The sequence below is a fragment of the Salvelinus alpinus genome, chromosome 21, assembly GCF_045679555.1.
Source record: "Salvelinus alpinus chromosome 21, SLU_Salpinus.1, whole genome shotgun sequence".
Taxonomy (NCBI): domain Eukaryota; kingdom Metazoa; phylum Chordata; class Actinopteri; order Salmoniformes; family Salmonidae; genus Salvelinus; species Salvelinus alpinus.
In genome coordinates this window covers 22,376,016-22,393,687 of record NC_092106.1, presented here as the reverse complement: position 1 = coordinate 22,393,687, position 17,672 = coordinate 22,376,016, and the positions used below count along the sequence as shown (strand labels likewise).

The following is a 17,672-nucleotide window of genomic DNA, read 5'->3' as shown; positions in this document are numbered from 1 at the left end:
ATGCACCAACAACGTTGGATGCCAACCACTGAAAACCCCCACCGAAGGAGGCTGCTAGCTGGGCGACACCGGTACACAGTGTCCTTCGACCCCGCATTCTGAGCGCTGCTTTCCCGCAAACCCTGTCCTAGCTAGCTATCAGCCTCAATGCGAAACCCAGTCCTAGCTAGCTAGCAGCCACAATGGAGAAACCCTTTCCTAGCTAGCAGCCAGAATGGAGAAACCCTTTCCTAGCTAGCAGCCAGAATGGAGAAACCCTTTCCTAGCTAGCTAGCAGCCACAATGGGAAACCCTGTCCCAGCTAGCTAGCAGCTCAATGGCAGTAGTAAGTGACGCGTGGTGGGTGTGGCATGTAGTAAAATCGTTCTGCAGATAGACCCTTCTCGTCTCCCTTAGGCTAAGTTCTGCTCCCATGACTCCTGCCTGTCCAATGGCTCAGTTGAAGATGAAGTGGCATGATAACCAGCAGCTCTCATCTTCATATTCTGTCTTCTTCCACTGAGCTTTCACTTGTTGCACTTGTGTTGATTAGCTGGCTGAATCTATTTTCTTCTAGGCAGTAGGCGAGTCATATGAGTTGAGCGTATCCTAACAAGACATAAAAATTTACAACCTCACATTTTATTTGTCACATGCTTCGTAAACAACAGTTGTAGACTAACAGTGAAATGCTTACGGGCCCTTTCCAACAATGCAGATAATGAATTTTTTAAACCTTTGTTCTTAACTGACTTGCCTAGTTAAACAAATTCTTATTTACAATGACTGCCTAGGAACAGTGGGTTAACTGCCTTGTTCAGATGTAGAACGACAGATGAAGGGCCCGGCCTCAAGAGCTGGTGGCCCTGGTCCCCACCTGCTGGGTGATGGGCCTACGGGAGAGGTGGGGTATCCGTTGTGCCCGTTCAGAGAGCGGCAGTGAGCCTGAGATTCGCACCTACGTGTAGTGCTCCCTGGTGAAGCTGCCTCCTGGCTGGACCTGTGTGTGCATCCAGAGCTTGAGGAAAAGCAAGCTGAGCTACAGGCTGGCAAGAGACCCAGGCTGCCAACTAGTCTCCCAGGATTCTTTCATGAAGACCATGCAGGGAGTATCACAACGTAATTTCAGGTATCGTTCCAGTTAATTGTGTAATTTTTTTGGGGGGGGTTAACTTTAATTGCGAAATAACAGCATTATACAGTATTTTAAGCACTTACATATAAGTAGTTAAAATGTGAAACTCCTAATAAATGAATTGTAAAATTTTGGCCTGAAAATGTAATGCATTTATGAATGTGTGACAAATCATGGTTGAGAATCGCTACGGTTTGGTCCGGTTTGGTCCTTTCACAGAAACCTGTGGGGCAACCGCATTATCTACCAAGGGAATTCTCTTCGATTATAATCACAGCCGTATATATTCCCCCCCAAGCAGACACATCAATGGCCCTGAACGAACTTAATTTGACTCTATGTAAACTGGAAACCACATATCCTGAGACTGCATTCATTGTAGCTGGGGATTTTAACAAGGCTAATCTGAAAACAAGACTCCCTAAATTCTATCAGCATATCGATTGCGCAACCAGGGCTGGTAAAACCCTGGATCATTGTTATTCTAACTTCCGCGATGCATATAAGGCCCTCCCCCGCTCTCCTTTCGGAAAAGCTGACCAGGACTCCATTTTGTTGCTTCCAGCCTACAGACAGAAACTAAAACAAGTAGCTCCCGCGCTCAGGTCTGTTCAATGCTGGTCGGACCAATCTGATTCCACGCGTCAAGACTGCTTCGATCACGTGGATTGGGATATGTTCCGCATTGCGTCCAACAACAACATTGACGAATACGCTGATTCGGTGAGCGAGTTCATTAGAAAGTGCATTGGCGATGTCGTACCCACAACAACTATTAAAACATTCCCAAACCAGAAACCGTGGATTGATGGCAGCATTCCCGTGAAACTGAAAGCGCGAACCATTGCTTTTAACCAGGGCAAGGTGACCGGAAACATGACCGAATACAAACAGTGTAGCTATTCCCTCCGCAAGGCAATCAAACAAGCTAAGCGTCAGTATAGAGACAAAGTAGAGTTGCAATTCAACGGCTCAGACACAAGAGGTATGTGGCAGGGTCTACAGTCAATCACGGATTACAAAAAGAAAACCAGCCCCGTTGCGGACCAGGATGTCTTGCTCCCAGACAGACTAAATAACTTTTTTGCCCTGGGTCTCGACCCTGTGCAACTGGGTACTGGACTTCCTGACGGGCCGCCCCCAGGTGGTGAGGGTAGGTAACAACATCTCCACCCCGCTGATCCTCAACACTGGGGCCCCACAAGGGTGCATTCTCAGCCCTCTCCTGTACTCCCTGTTCACCCACGACTGCGTGGCCATGCACGCCTCCAACTCAATCATCAAGTTTGCGGACGACACTACAGTGGTAGGCTTGATTACCAACAACGATGAGACGGCCTACAGGGAGGAGGTGAGGGCCCTCGGAGTGTGGTGTCAGGAAAATAACCTCACACTCAACGTCAACAAAACAAAGGAGATGATTGTGGACTTCAGGAAACAGCAGAGGGAGCACCCCCCTGTCCACATCGACGGGACAGTAGTGGAGAGGGTAGTAAGTTTTAAGTTCCTCGGCGTACACATCACGGACAAACTGAATTGGTCCACCCACACAGACAGCGTTGTGTACTTTTGTCACCAAAAGCAGTCACAAACTTCTACAGATGCACAATCGAGAGCATCCTGTCGTGCTGTATCACCGCCTGGTACAGCAACTGCTCCGCCCACAACCGTAAGGCTCTCCAGAGGGTAGTGAGGTCTGCACAACGCATCACTGGGGGCAAACTACCTGCCCTCCAGGACACCTACACCACCCGATGTCACAGGAAGGCCATAAAGACCATCAAGGACAACAACCACCCGAGCCACTGCCTGTTCACCCCGCTATCATCCAGAAGGCGAGGTCAGTACAGGTGCATCAAAGCAGGGACCGAGAGACTGAAAACAGCTTCTATCTCAAGGCCATCAGACTGTTAACCTCTTGACGCTAGGGGTCATATATATATATATTTTTAAAGAACGTTCCTAAGGTAAACAGACTATTTCTCAGGTCCAGATCGTAGAATATGCATATAATTTACAGATTAGGATAGAAAACACTCCAAAGTTTCCAAAACTGTTAAAATATTGTCTGTGAGTATAAAGAAACTGATTCTGCAGGCAAAAACCTGAGAAAATATAACCCGGAAGTGATATATATATTTTTTTATCTGTGTTTCCTGGCCAGTCTTTCTTCCATTTAAATGGGTATCAACCAGATTACTTTTCCAATGGCTTCCTCAGGCTGTGACCAGGCTTTAGACATAGTTTCAGAATTTTATTTTGAAAAATGAACGAGATCTTTCAAAAGTAGTCAGGTGTCCTCTGAATAGTGCCTGCGCGCCAGAGGGGAGCTCTCCATTTTGCTTTTCTCTCTTATTGAATAGGTTATGGTCCGGTTGAAATATTATTGATTATGTTTGTTAAAAACAACCTGAGGATTGATTATAAAAAAGATTTGACATGTTTCTACGACCATTACGGATACTTTTTGGAATTTGTCGAACGGAACAAGGCTTTGGTTTTCTGAACATAATGCGCAACCCAAATGGCATTTCTTTGTGATAAAAGTAATATTTATCGAACAAAAAGAACATTTGTTGTGTAACTGGGAGTCTCGTGAGTGCAAACATCCGAAGATTATCTAAGGTAAGCGATTCATTTTATTGCTTTTCTGACTTTCGTGATCAAGCTAACCAAGCTAATATAAGGCTAACTGTTCTAGCATTGATTGCTACACTCACAAAAGCTTGGATTCCTTTCGCTGTAAAGTATATTTTCAAAATCTGACACAATAGGTGGATTAACAACAAGCTAAGCTGTGTTTTGGTATATTTCACTTGTGATTGCATGATTATAAATATTTTTTGTAATATTTTTGCATTTGGCGCCCTGCAATTCTAGCGGTTGTTTAGGAAATCCCGTAAAAGGGATCCGTAGCGCAGAGAAGTTAAACAGCCACCACTAACATCGAGTGGCTGCTGCCAACATACTGACTCAACTCCAGCTCACTTTAATAATGGAATTGATGGAAATTGATCAAAAATGTATCACTAGCCACTTTAAACAATGCCACTTAATATAATGTATATGTATATACTGTACTCTATATCATCTACTGCATCTTGCCATCTTTATGTAATACATGTATCACTAGCCACTTTAAACTATGCACTTTTATGTTTACATACCCTACATTACTCATCTCATATTTTTATACTGTACTCGATACCATCTACTGCATCTTGCCTATGCCGTTCTGTACCATCACTCATTCATATATCTTTATGTATATATTCTTTATCCCTTTACACTTGTGTGTATAAGGTAGTAGTTGTGGAATTGTTAGGTTAGATTACTCGTTGGTTATTACTGCATTGTCGGAACTAGAAGCACAAGCATTTCGCTACACTCGCATTAACATCTGCTAACCATGTGTATGTGACAAATAAACATTTATTTGATTTGGCGAGGCTCATCACAGCCACGTGCAGCCCTATGCAGGGGCTACAGAGCTGATGCATGTAGCAGACATAGATGCTTTGTGCCAAGCGCTGCAGAAGCTCTTCTGCTCTACGTTCGTCTCATCCCTCTCCCCTGCCAGAGACAAGGACAAAGACAACCCATTCTCCCCAACCAGCTCTTCCTCCTTCACTAAGCACCCATCAGACCAACTGTGTCCTAACGTCCTCTCTGCTGAGTGCCTACTGGAGTCAGCATAGATGCTCTACGTGGTTCTCCCTTACACCCAGTACTCACTCCACGACATCGTCAGCTACAGCCCAGCCAAGCTGGCCAACAGCCATGCCACAGTGCGGTTCATCCTCTACCAGTTACTGATCGCGTTGCTGGCCTGTCAGGCGTCGGGGCTATCCTGTGGACGCTCTCCCTGCAGGACATAGCGGTGGACGAGCAGCTCTGTAGCCACCTCAAGGTCACCCTGGCCCATTATGAAAAGCTGGGGGAGGACAGAGAGGCTGACTGCTATGTTACAGAGCGAAAAGTCCCAAGAAGCTTCAAGGTGAGGGACCAGAGCCCAGGTGTGACCGTGATAAGAGGCTGTGCAGAGATTGTTTTGATGAGCTCAAGTCCTTGGTCCTGGACTGGGTCCATGGTAGAGTCAGCAACTTCCGCTACCTGATGGAGCTGAACAAGTTAGCTGGACGGCGGGAGGGAGACCCTAACTACCACCCGGTCCTGCCCTGGGTGGTGGACTTCACTGTGCCATATGGGAGGTTCCAGGACCTCAGGCGGTCCAAGTTCAGGGTGAACAAAGGAGACAAGCAGCTGGACTTTACCTATGAGATGACCAAAGAGGCCCTTGCAGCAGCGGTGGATAACGGAGGTGGGGCAGGCAGTATTATAGGAGACCTGGGTTTGGGTGGGTCTGTAGGCGCCGGTGGTTCAGGGCAGTCTGAACACCTACACGTGCCCCATCACATCTCAGATGTGCTGTCAGACATCACCTACTACGTCTACAGGGCACGGCAGGCACCCAAGTCAGTGCTGTGCAGCCACGTCAACTCTCAGTGGGAACCGAATGAATACCCAGCCAGTATGGAACGCATCCAGAGCTGGACCCCGGATGAGTGTATCCCAGAGTTCTACACAGATCCCTCCATATTCTGCTCCATCCACCCTGACATGCCGGATCTGGAAGTTCCCCCGTGGTGTAACTCCTGTGAGGAGTTCATCGAGGTGCACAGATGCCTCTTGGAGAGCATAGAGGTGTCTCAGTAGCTGCACTACTGGATAGACCTGACGTTCGGCTACAAGCTGTCCGGTAAAGAAGCCGTCAAGGCCAAGAACGTGTGCCTGCACCTGGTGGACAACCACACCCATCTGACCAGGTACGGGGTGGTCCAGCTGTTTGACCAGCCCCACCCACCCCGCCTTGCACCTTACCAGTACTCGCCACCTGAACCCCCTCTCCTGGGCCCCTCCACTCTCAATGTGCCTCCTCTACAGATCCCACCGCTAGACGTCATGGTGGACGGAATGGTCCCAGAGGCCATGGGGTATGAGTCCAGTGGCTGGACCATGATGGACCGAGATGAAGAGTTAGGACAAGGTATGGAGGCTCTGGACTCAATCAGTGGAGGGACCTCCACTGGCACCTCCACTACCTCCTCCGTCCCTCTACCTCTCATCAGTACCGCACGGGCTGGGGGGAAGACTGGAGGAGAGCACCCAGCCATGGTGGTGTCCCAGTCGCCCAGCTCTATCCCTGGGGAGGGGGCATCAGGTAATGCCACCTGGGCTCTGGCATATGCAATGCCATGCTACAGAGATGGGGCACCATAAACAAGGAGCACGGAGAGGGGAGTGTGAGTGGTGAAAACAACACAGATGACTTCAAGATCACCCTGCCTGAGGGCTTCAGTCCCCTTCAACCTCTGGAAGAGCTGGAGAAACTGAACAACTTCCTGGTGAAGAGCCTCCATAGAGAAATCTGGCACCAATCTGACTCCAGGAAGGAGAGGACAGGAGCTCCACAGTGTCTCCCCTGTCTAGCAGAACTCTACCAGAGGGACATGCAGGCTCTGGGCGTCCTCATAGCAGAGATATTCTACTCGTCTAAACTGCAGGGTGTGAAACCAGACACCCCCCTGAGTGAGCGCTTCCAGGCTGTGATAAAGCTATGTTCAGCCAGCCTGCGTGACGTGCCCCTGCCACTGCACCACGCTCTTGAAACACTGCTAAATCTATGGCAGCACTTCTCCAAAGCCAATGTAGAGAAACCATGTTGTCCGCAACCTCTTCTTTTTAAATACGACCCCATTTATGAGGGTCTCCCGCCCCCAAACCCCTGTCAGTTACTGAGCCCCATCCTCTCCCCATTGCCTTTCTCCACCTATTTCCCTGCCCTCCACCATTTCATCTACTCCTACCATTTCATGATGGAGACCACCTGCAGCCTTCTAAGTTGTGATGTGGTCTTCCACCTATGGCAGCAGCTGGAGACACTGTTATAGGGAGTCATCACAGCTGAGGGGCTGGAGATCCTCCTGCCCTTTGTGCTGGCGCTCATGCTAGAGGAGTCCACTGCTGTGTATGCTGCCTGGTACCTGTTTGAGCCCATCTCTAAGGTACTCGGGCACAGAAACGCGGCCAAGTATCTTCTGAAGCCCCTGGTCAGTGTGTATTAGATCTCGCAGTGCATCAGAGGTTGCTTCTACCTCTACACAGACTGCTTGGTTCTGCAGCTGATTGTCAGACTGGGCCTGCAGGCCTTTGTTAAGATATTTTATCAAGGTTTAAGATAAATGATTAAATAATTCTACCCAGAAACTTAACCATTAGGATTAGAGGTTATATAGCATGTACAGGGGGAGAAAGGAATGTCTGTGTGTACCTAAAGAAAACTAATTGGATCATTAATGTAACGGCTGTCGTCTTCCTCCTCGTCTGAGGAGGAGAGGTCAGCTCAGCTCAGCTCAGCTCCAGCTCAGCTTTGGGGCGGCGATACTCACCAGCCTGTTCCCATGGTCCCTTGCCGTCCAGTATTTCCTCCCAAGTCCAGGAGTCTTGTGTTTTAGGCCACTGCTGCTGCTGCCCGTTACCACGCTGCTTGGTCCTATTGTGGTGGGTGGTTCTGTAGCGGCTGTCGTCTTCCTCCTCGTCTGAGGAGGAGAAGTTTGAAGGATCGGAGGACCAATGCGCAGCGTGGTAATTGTTCATCTTATTTAATGAAAGTGAACAACTAAAAATACAAAAACAACAAAGTGAAAATCGAAACAGTTCTATCTGGTGCAGACACACAAAGACTGAAAACAACCACCCATAAAACCCAACAGAAAACAGGCTACCTAAATATGGTTCCCAACCAGAGACAATGACTAACACCTGCCTCTGATTGAGAACCATATCAGGCCAAACACAGAAATAGAAAATCATAGAAAAACTAACATAGATAACCCACCCAACTCACGCCCTGACCATACTAAAACAAAAGACAAAACAAAGGAACTAAGGTCAGAACGTGACAGTACCCCCCCCCCCAAGGTGCGGACTCCGGCCGCAAAACCTGAACCTATAGGGGAGGGTCTGGGTGGGCATCTGTCCGCGGTGGCGGCTCTGGCGCTGGACGTGGACCCCACTCCACCATAGTCAATACCCGCTTCCGTGGCCTCCTAGGAACGGCGACCCTCGCCGCCGACCTTGGCCTGGGAACCCTAATAAAGGACCCCACTGGACTGAGGGACACCTCTGGACTGAAGGACGCCTCTGGACTGAAGGACGCTTCTGGAGATCCAGGGCTGGTGGACTACTCCTCAGGTGTCAGCCTCAACGACCAGGTATTCCTCTCGGAGGGTGAGGACTTCCAGAATGGCTTCTATGTCAACAATGGAGCAGGGGGAGTTACTGGGGGGAAACTGCAGAGTCAGAGCAGGACCAGGAGTCTTTGAGCTTGGGGAAGCTGAGCGACAAGGGCAGCACTAGCGAGGTCTCTATCGGAGACGCTGACTCCACTTGGGACCGAGCCAGTCTGAAGTCAGCTGACAGCAGCCAGGTCTCTAAGCAGACCAGCAAGGGAGGGGAGCTGGAGGAAGATATTGAGACAGACTGAGGAAGGGAAGGAGAGAGGGACAGGGGAGTGCAGTGGTCCCAGCCTAGAACTGACTTTATCTGGCTGCAAAGAGGAGACAGTGGCCACCCTGGAGGGTGAGTTTTCAATGGCATGGATTGGTGGGAGAGGAGGAAGAAGAGCATGACACGTCAGAGGACACGGAGGAAAAAGAGCAGAAGATCCTTCTAGGTGAAATTCTACTAACATATCATAACCACACTGTGTGTGTGTGTGTGTGAGTATGAGAGCGAGTGGGTAGATGTGAGTTTAGCAGAGTGTGTAATAAGCCTATCTGAGTGAGAGGATATCAACACCTAACCACTCATGTCACTCCTGCAGTCTGATTCTAGAATTCTGCTCTGAGCTCCAGAAACATAACCACATGCTCTAGATCTGTTAGAATTTTTCTCTGAGTTACAGAACCCATTCTGTTCAGAATTCATGACAGGAAAAGATAATGATTGCATGTTTTATTATTAGGTCAGAAACTATGTGCTTATCATATGATCTCTGGTCTTTGCTGAAGAAAGAACTAAGTACAGTGTCTTCATTAGACACTATAGGGTTACAAGTTATGACAGTATACAGAGAAGCTGTCGGTTATGCCCGTAGGCTAAATCATACAGCGGTCAATGCATTCACTTCACATAGGGAAGAGCAGGAAGGTGGTGTAGTGACTGGAAGTCCATTGCCTGCAGGGAGACTCATGTACACCACGTCCCCCAGTCATGTCACGTTCCTGACCTATTTTCTGTTGTTTTGTATGTGTTAGTCGGTCAGGGCGTGAGTGTGGGTGGGCATTTCTATGTTTTGTGTTTCTATGTTTAGGTCTTGTAATCAGCCTTATATGGTTCTCAATCAGAGACAGGTGTTTGACGTTTTCCTCTGATTGAGAACCATATATAGGTTGGCTGTTCACACTGTTTGTTTGTGGGTGATTGTCTCCTGTGTCTTTCGTGTCTGTGTATGTGCACCACACGGGACTGTTTTGGCTGTTATTTCGTTTGATGTAGTCTGTTCCTGTCCGTGAGTTCTTCGTGTTTCATGTAAGTTCTTACGTTCAGGTCAGTCTACGTCGTTTGTTGTTTTGTATCTATTCAAGTGTTCTTCCTGTTTTTTCGGTTTTGTTTAATAAATATAATGTCAAGTTACAACGCTGCGTCTTGGTCGAATCACCACTCCTCCTTTTCGTATGAAGAGGAGGAGGAATTCCGTTACAGAATCACCCACCAACCTAGGACCAAGCGGCGGGGGAGAGCTCAACAGAGCAACCAGGACTTGTGGACTTGGGAGGACGAGTTGAACGGAGAAGGACCCTGGGCACAGGCTGGGGAGTATCGCCGCCCCAAAGCTGAGCTGGAGGAAGCGAAAGCTGAGCGGCGGCGATATGAGGAGGCAGCACGGCAGCGGGACAGGTACGAGAGGCAACCCCAGATTTTTTTTTGGGGGGGCTAGAGAGGAGTGTGGCTAAGCCAGGTAGCAGACCTGAGCGCACTCCTCGTGCTTATTATAAGCAACGCGTCACTGGTCAGGCACCGTGTTATGCGGTTAAGCGCACGGTGTCGCCAGTGCGTGCCCATAGCCCGGTGCGCTATAGGGCAGCCCCCCGAAAGTGTCAAGTGAGTGTGGGCATCCAGCCGGGGCGTATTGTGCCTGCTCAGCGCGTCTGGTCTCCGGTACGCAGTTTCGGTCCAGGGTATCCTGCGCTGGCTCTGCGTGCTGTGTCTCCGGGGCGCTGGGAGGGTGCAGTGCGTCCTATGCCTACGCTCCGCTCGTACCGGGCAAATGTGGGAGTGGAGCCTAAGGGAGAAGTGCGCGTAGTAGGCACTAGATCTCCAGTGCTCATCCACAGCCCGGTTCAACCTGTGCCTGCACTCTGGAGGGTACGGGCTGGAGTAGTATGCCAGCCTGGGGGAGTGGTGCCAAGGCTGCGCACCAGAGCTCCAGTGCTCCCCCACAGCCCGGTCCTTCAGGTGCCTTTTAACATCAAGCCTCCTGTAGGTCTCTCCAGCCTGGTGGGTCCTGTGGCAGCCCCACGCACCAGGCTGTCTCTCCGTCTCCTTCCTACAGGTGTGCCCGTCTGCCCAGCGGCGCCTGAACTGCCCGTCTGCCCAGCGGCGCCTGAACTGCCAGTCTGCCCAACAGCGCCATCTGAGCCATCCGTCTCCCCAGCGCCATCTGAGCCATCCGTCTCCCCAGCGCCATCTGAGCCATCCGTCTGCCCAGTGCCGTCTGAGCCATCCGTCTGTCCCGAGCCATTAGAGCCGCCCGTCTGTCCCGAGCCGTCAGAGCCGATAGTCAGTCAGGAGCCGCTAGAGCCATTCGTCAGACAGGATCTGCCAGAGCCGCCAACCAGACAGGATCTGCCAGAGCCGCCAACCAGACAGGATCTGCCAGAGCCGCCAGCCAGACAGGATCTGCCAGAGCCGCCAACCAGACAGGACCTGCCAGAGCCGCCAACCAGACAGGACCTGCCAGAGCCGCCAACCAGACAGGACCTGCCAGAGCCAGCCAGCCAGGAGCTGCCAGAGCCAGCCAGCCAGGACCAGCCAGAGCCAGCCAGCCAGGACCAGCCAGAGCCGTCCAGCCAGGACCAGCCAGAGCCGTCCAGCCAGGACCAGCCAGAGCCGTCTAGCCAGGACCAGCCAGAGCCAGCCAGCCAGGATCCGCCAGAGCCAGCCAGCCAGGATCCGCCAGAGCCAGCCAGCCAGGATCCGCCAGAGCCGCCAGCCAGACAGGATCTGCCAGAGCCGCCAACCAGACAGGACCTGCCAGAGCCGCCAACCAGACAGGACCTGCCAGAGCCGCCAACCAGACAGGACCTGCCAGAGCCAGCCAGCCAGGAGCTGCCAGAGCCAGCCAGCCAGGACCAGCCAGAGCCAGCCAGCCAGGACCAGCCAGAGCCGTCCAGCCAGGACCAGCCAGAGCCGTCCAGCCAGGACCAGCCAGAGCCGTCTAGCCAGGACCAGCCAGAGCCAGCCAGCCAGGATCCGCCAGAGCCAGCCAGCCAGGATCCGCCAGAGCCAGCCAGCCAGGATCCGCCAGAGTCAGCCAGCCATGACCGTCCAGAGCCGTCAGCGAGCCATGACCAGCCAGAGCCAGCCAGCCAGGATCCGCCAGAGCCAGCCAGCCAGGATCCGCCAGTCATTCTGGTGTTGCCCCTTAATTTAGGTGGGGTTATTTGGAGGGTGGTCATTTTGAGGAGGCTACGGAAGCTGGGATTGATTCTGGTGGGGTGGGGACCTCGTCCAGAGCCTGAGCCACCACCGTGGTCAGATGCCCACCCAGACCCTCCCCTAGACTTTTGGTAGTGCGTCCGGAGTACGCACCTTGAGGGGGGGGTTATGTCACGTTCCTGACCTATTTTCTGTTGTTTTGTATGTGTTAGTCGGTCAGGGCGTGAGTGTGGGTGGGCATTTCTATGTTTTGTGTTTCTATGTTTAGGTCTTGTAATCAGCCTTATATGGTTCTCAATCAGAGACAGGTGTTTGACGTTTTCCTCTGATTGAGAACCATATATAGGTTGGCTGTTCACACTGTTTGTTTGTGGGTGATTGTCTCCTGTGTCTTTCGTGTCTGTGTATGTGCACCACACGGGACTGTTTTGGCTGTTATTTCGTTTGATGTAGTCTGTTCCTGTCCGTGAGTTCTGCGTGTAGTTATGTAAGTTCCATGTTCGGGTCCGTCTACGTCGTTTTCTTATTTTGTAATTTTCCAAGTGTTTTCGTATTCGGCTTTGTATTTCAAATAAATTAATTTATGTCTACATACCTCGCTGCGTGTTGGTCCGACCCATGCTCCTCCTCGTCCGAGGAGGAGGCAGATTTAGACAGCCGTTACAAGTCAAGGACCACAGTGTTGGAAATGGGTTCGTTGTTGCCGCTGTGGAGTTTTTTCACCTTTATACAAGTTCACACCCAGCAAAGCAGAGCCCCGGCGGTCCATGATGGTGAATCTGAAGTAGTATACTCCTTTGGTGCTGTGAAGATACCTGTTTCAGAGGGGAAAATGGGGAGGAATCAAATTTATTTCAAATTTATTTATATAGCCCTTCTTACATCAGCTGATATCTCAAAGTTCTGTACAGAAACCCAGCCTAAAACCCCAAACAGCAAGCAATGCAGGTGTAGAAGCACGGTGGCTAGGGAAAACTCCCTAGAAAGGCCAGAACCTAGGAAGACACCTAGAGAGGAACCAGGCTATGAGGGGTGGCCAGTTCTCTTCTGGCTGTGCCGGGTGGAGATTATAACAGAACATGGCCAAGATGTTCAAATGTTCATAGATGACCAACAGGGTCAAATAAGAATAATCACAGTGGTTGTCGAGGGTGCAACAGGTCAGCAACTCAGGAGTAAATGTCAGTTGGCTTTTCGTAGCCGATCACATTCAGAGTATCTCTAACGCTCCTGCTGTCTCTAGAGAGTTAAAAACAGCAGGTCTGGGACAGGTAGCACGTCCGGTGAACAGGTCAGGGTTCAATACTCCAGATATAACAGCTTGACCCTAGCCCCTGACACACCAACTACTGCAGCATAAATACTGGAGGCTGAGACAGGAGGGGTCAGGAGACACTGTGGCCCCACCCGACGATACCCCCGGACAGAGCCAAACAGGCAGGATATTACCCCACCCACTTTGACTAAGCACAGCCCCCACACCACTAGAGGGATATCTTCAACCACCAACTTACCATCCTGAGACAAGGCCGAGTATAGCACACAAAGATCTCAGCCACGGCATGACCCAAGACAGGAAGCCAACCCAGACAGGAAGATCACGTCAGTGACTCAACCCACTCAAGTGACTCACCCCTCCTAGGGACTGCATGGAAGAGCACCAGTAAGCCAGTGACTCAGCCCCCGTAATCGGGTTAGAGGCAGAGAATTTCAGTGGAGAGAGGGGAACCAGCCAGGCAGAGACAGCAAGGGCGGTTCGTTGCTCCAGTGCCTTTCCGTTCACCTTCACACTCCTGGGCCAGACTAAACTCAATCATAGGACCTACTGAAGAGATGAGTCTTCAATAAAGACTTAAAGGTCGAGACCGAGTCTACGTCTCTCACATGGATAGGCAGACCATTCCATAGAAATGGAGCTCTATAAGAGAAAGCCCGGCCTCCAGCTGTTTGCTTAGAAATTCTAGGGACAATAAGGATGCCTGCGTCTTGTGACCGTAGCGTACGTGTAGGTATGTACGGCAGGACCAAATGGGAGAGATGGGTATGAGCAAGACAATGTAATGTTTTGTAGGTTAGCAGTAGAACCTTGAAATCAGCCCTTGCCTTAACAGGAAGCCAGTGTAGAGAGGTTAACACTGAAGTAATCAAGATTCTAGCAGCCGTGTTTAGCACTAACTGAAGATTATTTAGTGCTTTATCCGGGTAGCCGGAAAGTAGAGCATTGCAGTAGTCTAACCTAGAAATGGATCAACAATGTAGGTCTCTTATAGACATGTACGTTGGTGTGTAAGCACTGAAGATGCCCTGCCAATGTTTGATGACGGTTTTGTAGACCAATGTGGTTTTCACTGTTGAAGGGTCCGACATGCATTGCTCCCAAGTTCAATAAAGAGGTGTAGAATGCCACCTTGGGTCTGCCTGCGCCGCGGACACAGGAGAGAACACAACATTAACCATTTGTAACTATTGTTCAAAACATCAAGTTTGCTCAATAAACATATTGAACTAGATTTGTTGAACAATAGTTAGTTGTTTGCGTAAAATTTGTGTTAAGTTCACATCTGTTTTACCTGCATTCTCTGTCTTCCGATCCCACACCTGGCTCTCTCACTGGTTGTCATTCTGGCCTCTCAGGCTAATGTACCAAGGGGGAAAAAACATTCAACATTGAGAAACAATTAGGCCTATTTGCTCAAAAGTGCACTTGGAAGACCTCCCAAATCCTACTGTCGCAGTCTGGAGTATACCCTACCCTTCAGTGTTTGTAGCAAATATCTGGTGTATGAATGCCTATTGTTACTACAGCTCTTTTTACAATAACATCACCCCAAAAGCAGTCTTACTATATCACCCCCAAAGTCGGTCTCTTTAACGATGTTAAATAGGCTAATGTTCCATTGTTCATGTTTTCAACTTCTAATGAGAGTTCCAGTAAAATAATCTCTGCTGTTTGTGTGGGGGAAAAAAAGGTTTTGTGATATAGGGTGTCGTCTCACTCTGCTCAGAGTTGGTGAAAATGCGCGTTGGTGATGAAGTTTCACTTCCCTATGTTAATAAAATACATTTTACCTAGACAAATCTGATTCTTCATGTTGTGAATAGTTGAGTGGGGTCTTTCTCTAACATATCATTAGCATTATATCCGAGCTCTGTTGACATAGCAGTTCAGGTTTCTTTTACTTTTGTGGTCATCTTACAAGCTGTTTCCGCGGGTGGCAAAAAGATCAATTGGCATTACAGTATCTGAATTAAATGTGAAAGGCTTTGAAAATCAGACACTTGGTATACGCTCAGTGCTCCATTGACATTTCAGAGATATGCTAGTTTTTGTGAAATCTTCTAAAAAGAACAGGAATTTCAAATTAATTTGAAAAGCCTATACTAAAATATGAAAATACTACGTTATGTCTAAAAATCAACATTGATCTTACGTCTATTGTTTGTTTTATGTCCTGCAGATTCGAGAAGATGACGAGTTCAACAAAGTGAGCCCGTCAGGTAGCCAATAGCCTTAATTCTGGCATAGAATCCATCCTAGCTGACGCGATGCAATTTTCCACATTTTTTACCACATTTTTTCTTAGGCCTCCATTGATTTAGTCACTAATTGATTTAGTCACTAATTAACATCTTCATCTGTTTTAAAAGTTGTATGTTCCATCATGTCACTCCTTGACTACAGTAGATGTATCATGCACACTATTTGCATCTGGATGAGAAGCACCTTTTGGTTGGAGTTGGTTTGCGGTAGTGCTCTTTTCAGTGTAGGTCCTATGATGACAAATGATACTCTACCGGTGTTCTCTGTCTTCAGCTCTTCCACCTATTTCTCACTCTCCATCAGTTTGGCCTCCATGTTTCTCAGCTCCACTGTCTGTTCCACCACCATGTCTCTCAGCGATCTCATTTCAGTCCAGATGTCAGGGCTGGTACTTTCACTCCCTTTATCCCTCCTTCTACTATCCCCCTGAACCCATGCCCCAGACAGACAGACAGACCAGCAGAGTTACAGCAGCACCCTTTATTCTTAAACAATGCCTCGTCATGAAATCTCTACAGTAGTCTACTGAGTGAAATTGTCTTTATACACACATCCAGAAAATACAAAGTTGAATGCTACAGTGCTGGACTTTGCCCTGGACAAATGTAGCCTGAAATCCAGACCTGTTTTGTGCTAACATTACCCTCCTTCAAATCAAAATCAAATCACATTTTATTTGTCACGTGCGCAGAATAAAACAGTAGACCTTACCATGAAATGCTTACTAAACCAACAATGCAGTTTTAAGAAAATTGTTAAGAAAATATTTACCAAAGAAATATTATAATATACTGTATATGCAGTAAAAGTCAAAAGTTTGGACACACCTACATTTAACATTTACATTTAAGTCATTTAGCAGACGCTCTTATCCAGAGCGACTTACAAATTGGTGCATCACCTACTCATTCAAGGGTTTTTATTTTTATTTTTTACTATTTTCTACATTGTAGAATAATAGTGAAGACATCAAAACTATGAAAAAACACATATGGAATCATGTAGTAACCAAAAAAGTGTTCACCAAATCTACATATATTTGAGATTCTTCAAAGTAGCCACCCTTTGCCTTGACAGCTTTGCACACTCTTGGCATTCTCTTGCACACTCTTGGCATTCTTTAACACTATTATTCTACAATGTAGAAAACATTTGACTGGTACTGTGTATACATAAATACACTTCCGTTCAAAAGTTTGGGGTCACTTAGAAATGTCCTTGTTTTTGAAAGAAAAGCAAATTGTTCTTGTCCACTTGTGAGACATCGGTTTCTCAAACTAGACACTAATGTACTTGTCCTCTTGCTCAGTTGTGCACCGGGCCTCCCACTCTTTCTATTCTGGTTAGAGACAGTTTACCCTGTTCTGTGAAGGGAGTAGGACACAGCGTTGTACCAGATCTTCAGTTTCTTGTCAATTTCTCACATGGAATAGCCTTCATTTCTCAGAACAAGAATTGACTGACGAGTTTCAGAAGAAAGTACTTTGTTCCTGGCCATTTTGAGCCTGTAATCGAATCCACAAATGCTAATGCTCCAGATACTCAACTAGTCTAAAGAAGGCCAGTTTTATTGATTATTTAATCAGATCAACAGTTTTCAGCTGTGATTTTTTCTAATGGCTTTTCTAATGATAAATTAGCCTTTTAAAATGATACATTTGGATTAGCTAACACAACGTGCCATTGGAACACAGGAGTGATGGTTGCTGATAATGGGCCTCTGTACACCTATGTAGATATTCTATAAAAAATCTGCCGTTTCCAGCTACAATAGTCATTTACAACATGAACAATGTCTACACTGTATTTCTGATCGTTTTAATGGACAACAAATGTGCTTTTCTTTCAAGAACAAGGACATTTCTAAGTGACCCTAAACGGTAGTATGCGTACGGTAGTACGCATACTTTGAACGGTAGTATACGTACATGCATATACAGTGCCTTCGGAAAGTATTCAGACCCCTTGACTTTTTCCACCATTTCTTTTTATATTTTTTAAATCCATTTTAGATATAGGCTGTAATGTAACAGAAGGTTGTAAAAGTCAAGTGGTCTGAATACTTTCTGAAGGCACTGTGTGTATATATATATAAAAAAAATAATTAAGTAACAATAAAATAACAATAATGAGGCTATATACAGGGGGTACCGGTACTGAGTCAATGTGTGGGGGTCCAGACTAGTCAAGGTAATTTGTACATGTAGGTAGGAGTAAAGTGCTCTGTCTTATGCCAAACAATGTTCAGAGTGAATTTTAGCACAAACATACTTTTTTACCCAGGCTAGGACAAAT

At 48.0% G+C, this 17,672-nt stretch overlaps 1 pseudogene; it reads left to right on the top strand.

Annotated features, from left to right (window-relative positions):
- The window catches only part of LOC139548467 (WD repeat-containing protein 81-like), a 39,109-nt pseudogene continuing 21,437 nt past the window's right edge, over window positions 1–17,672 (top strand).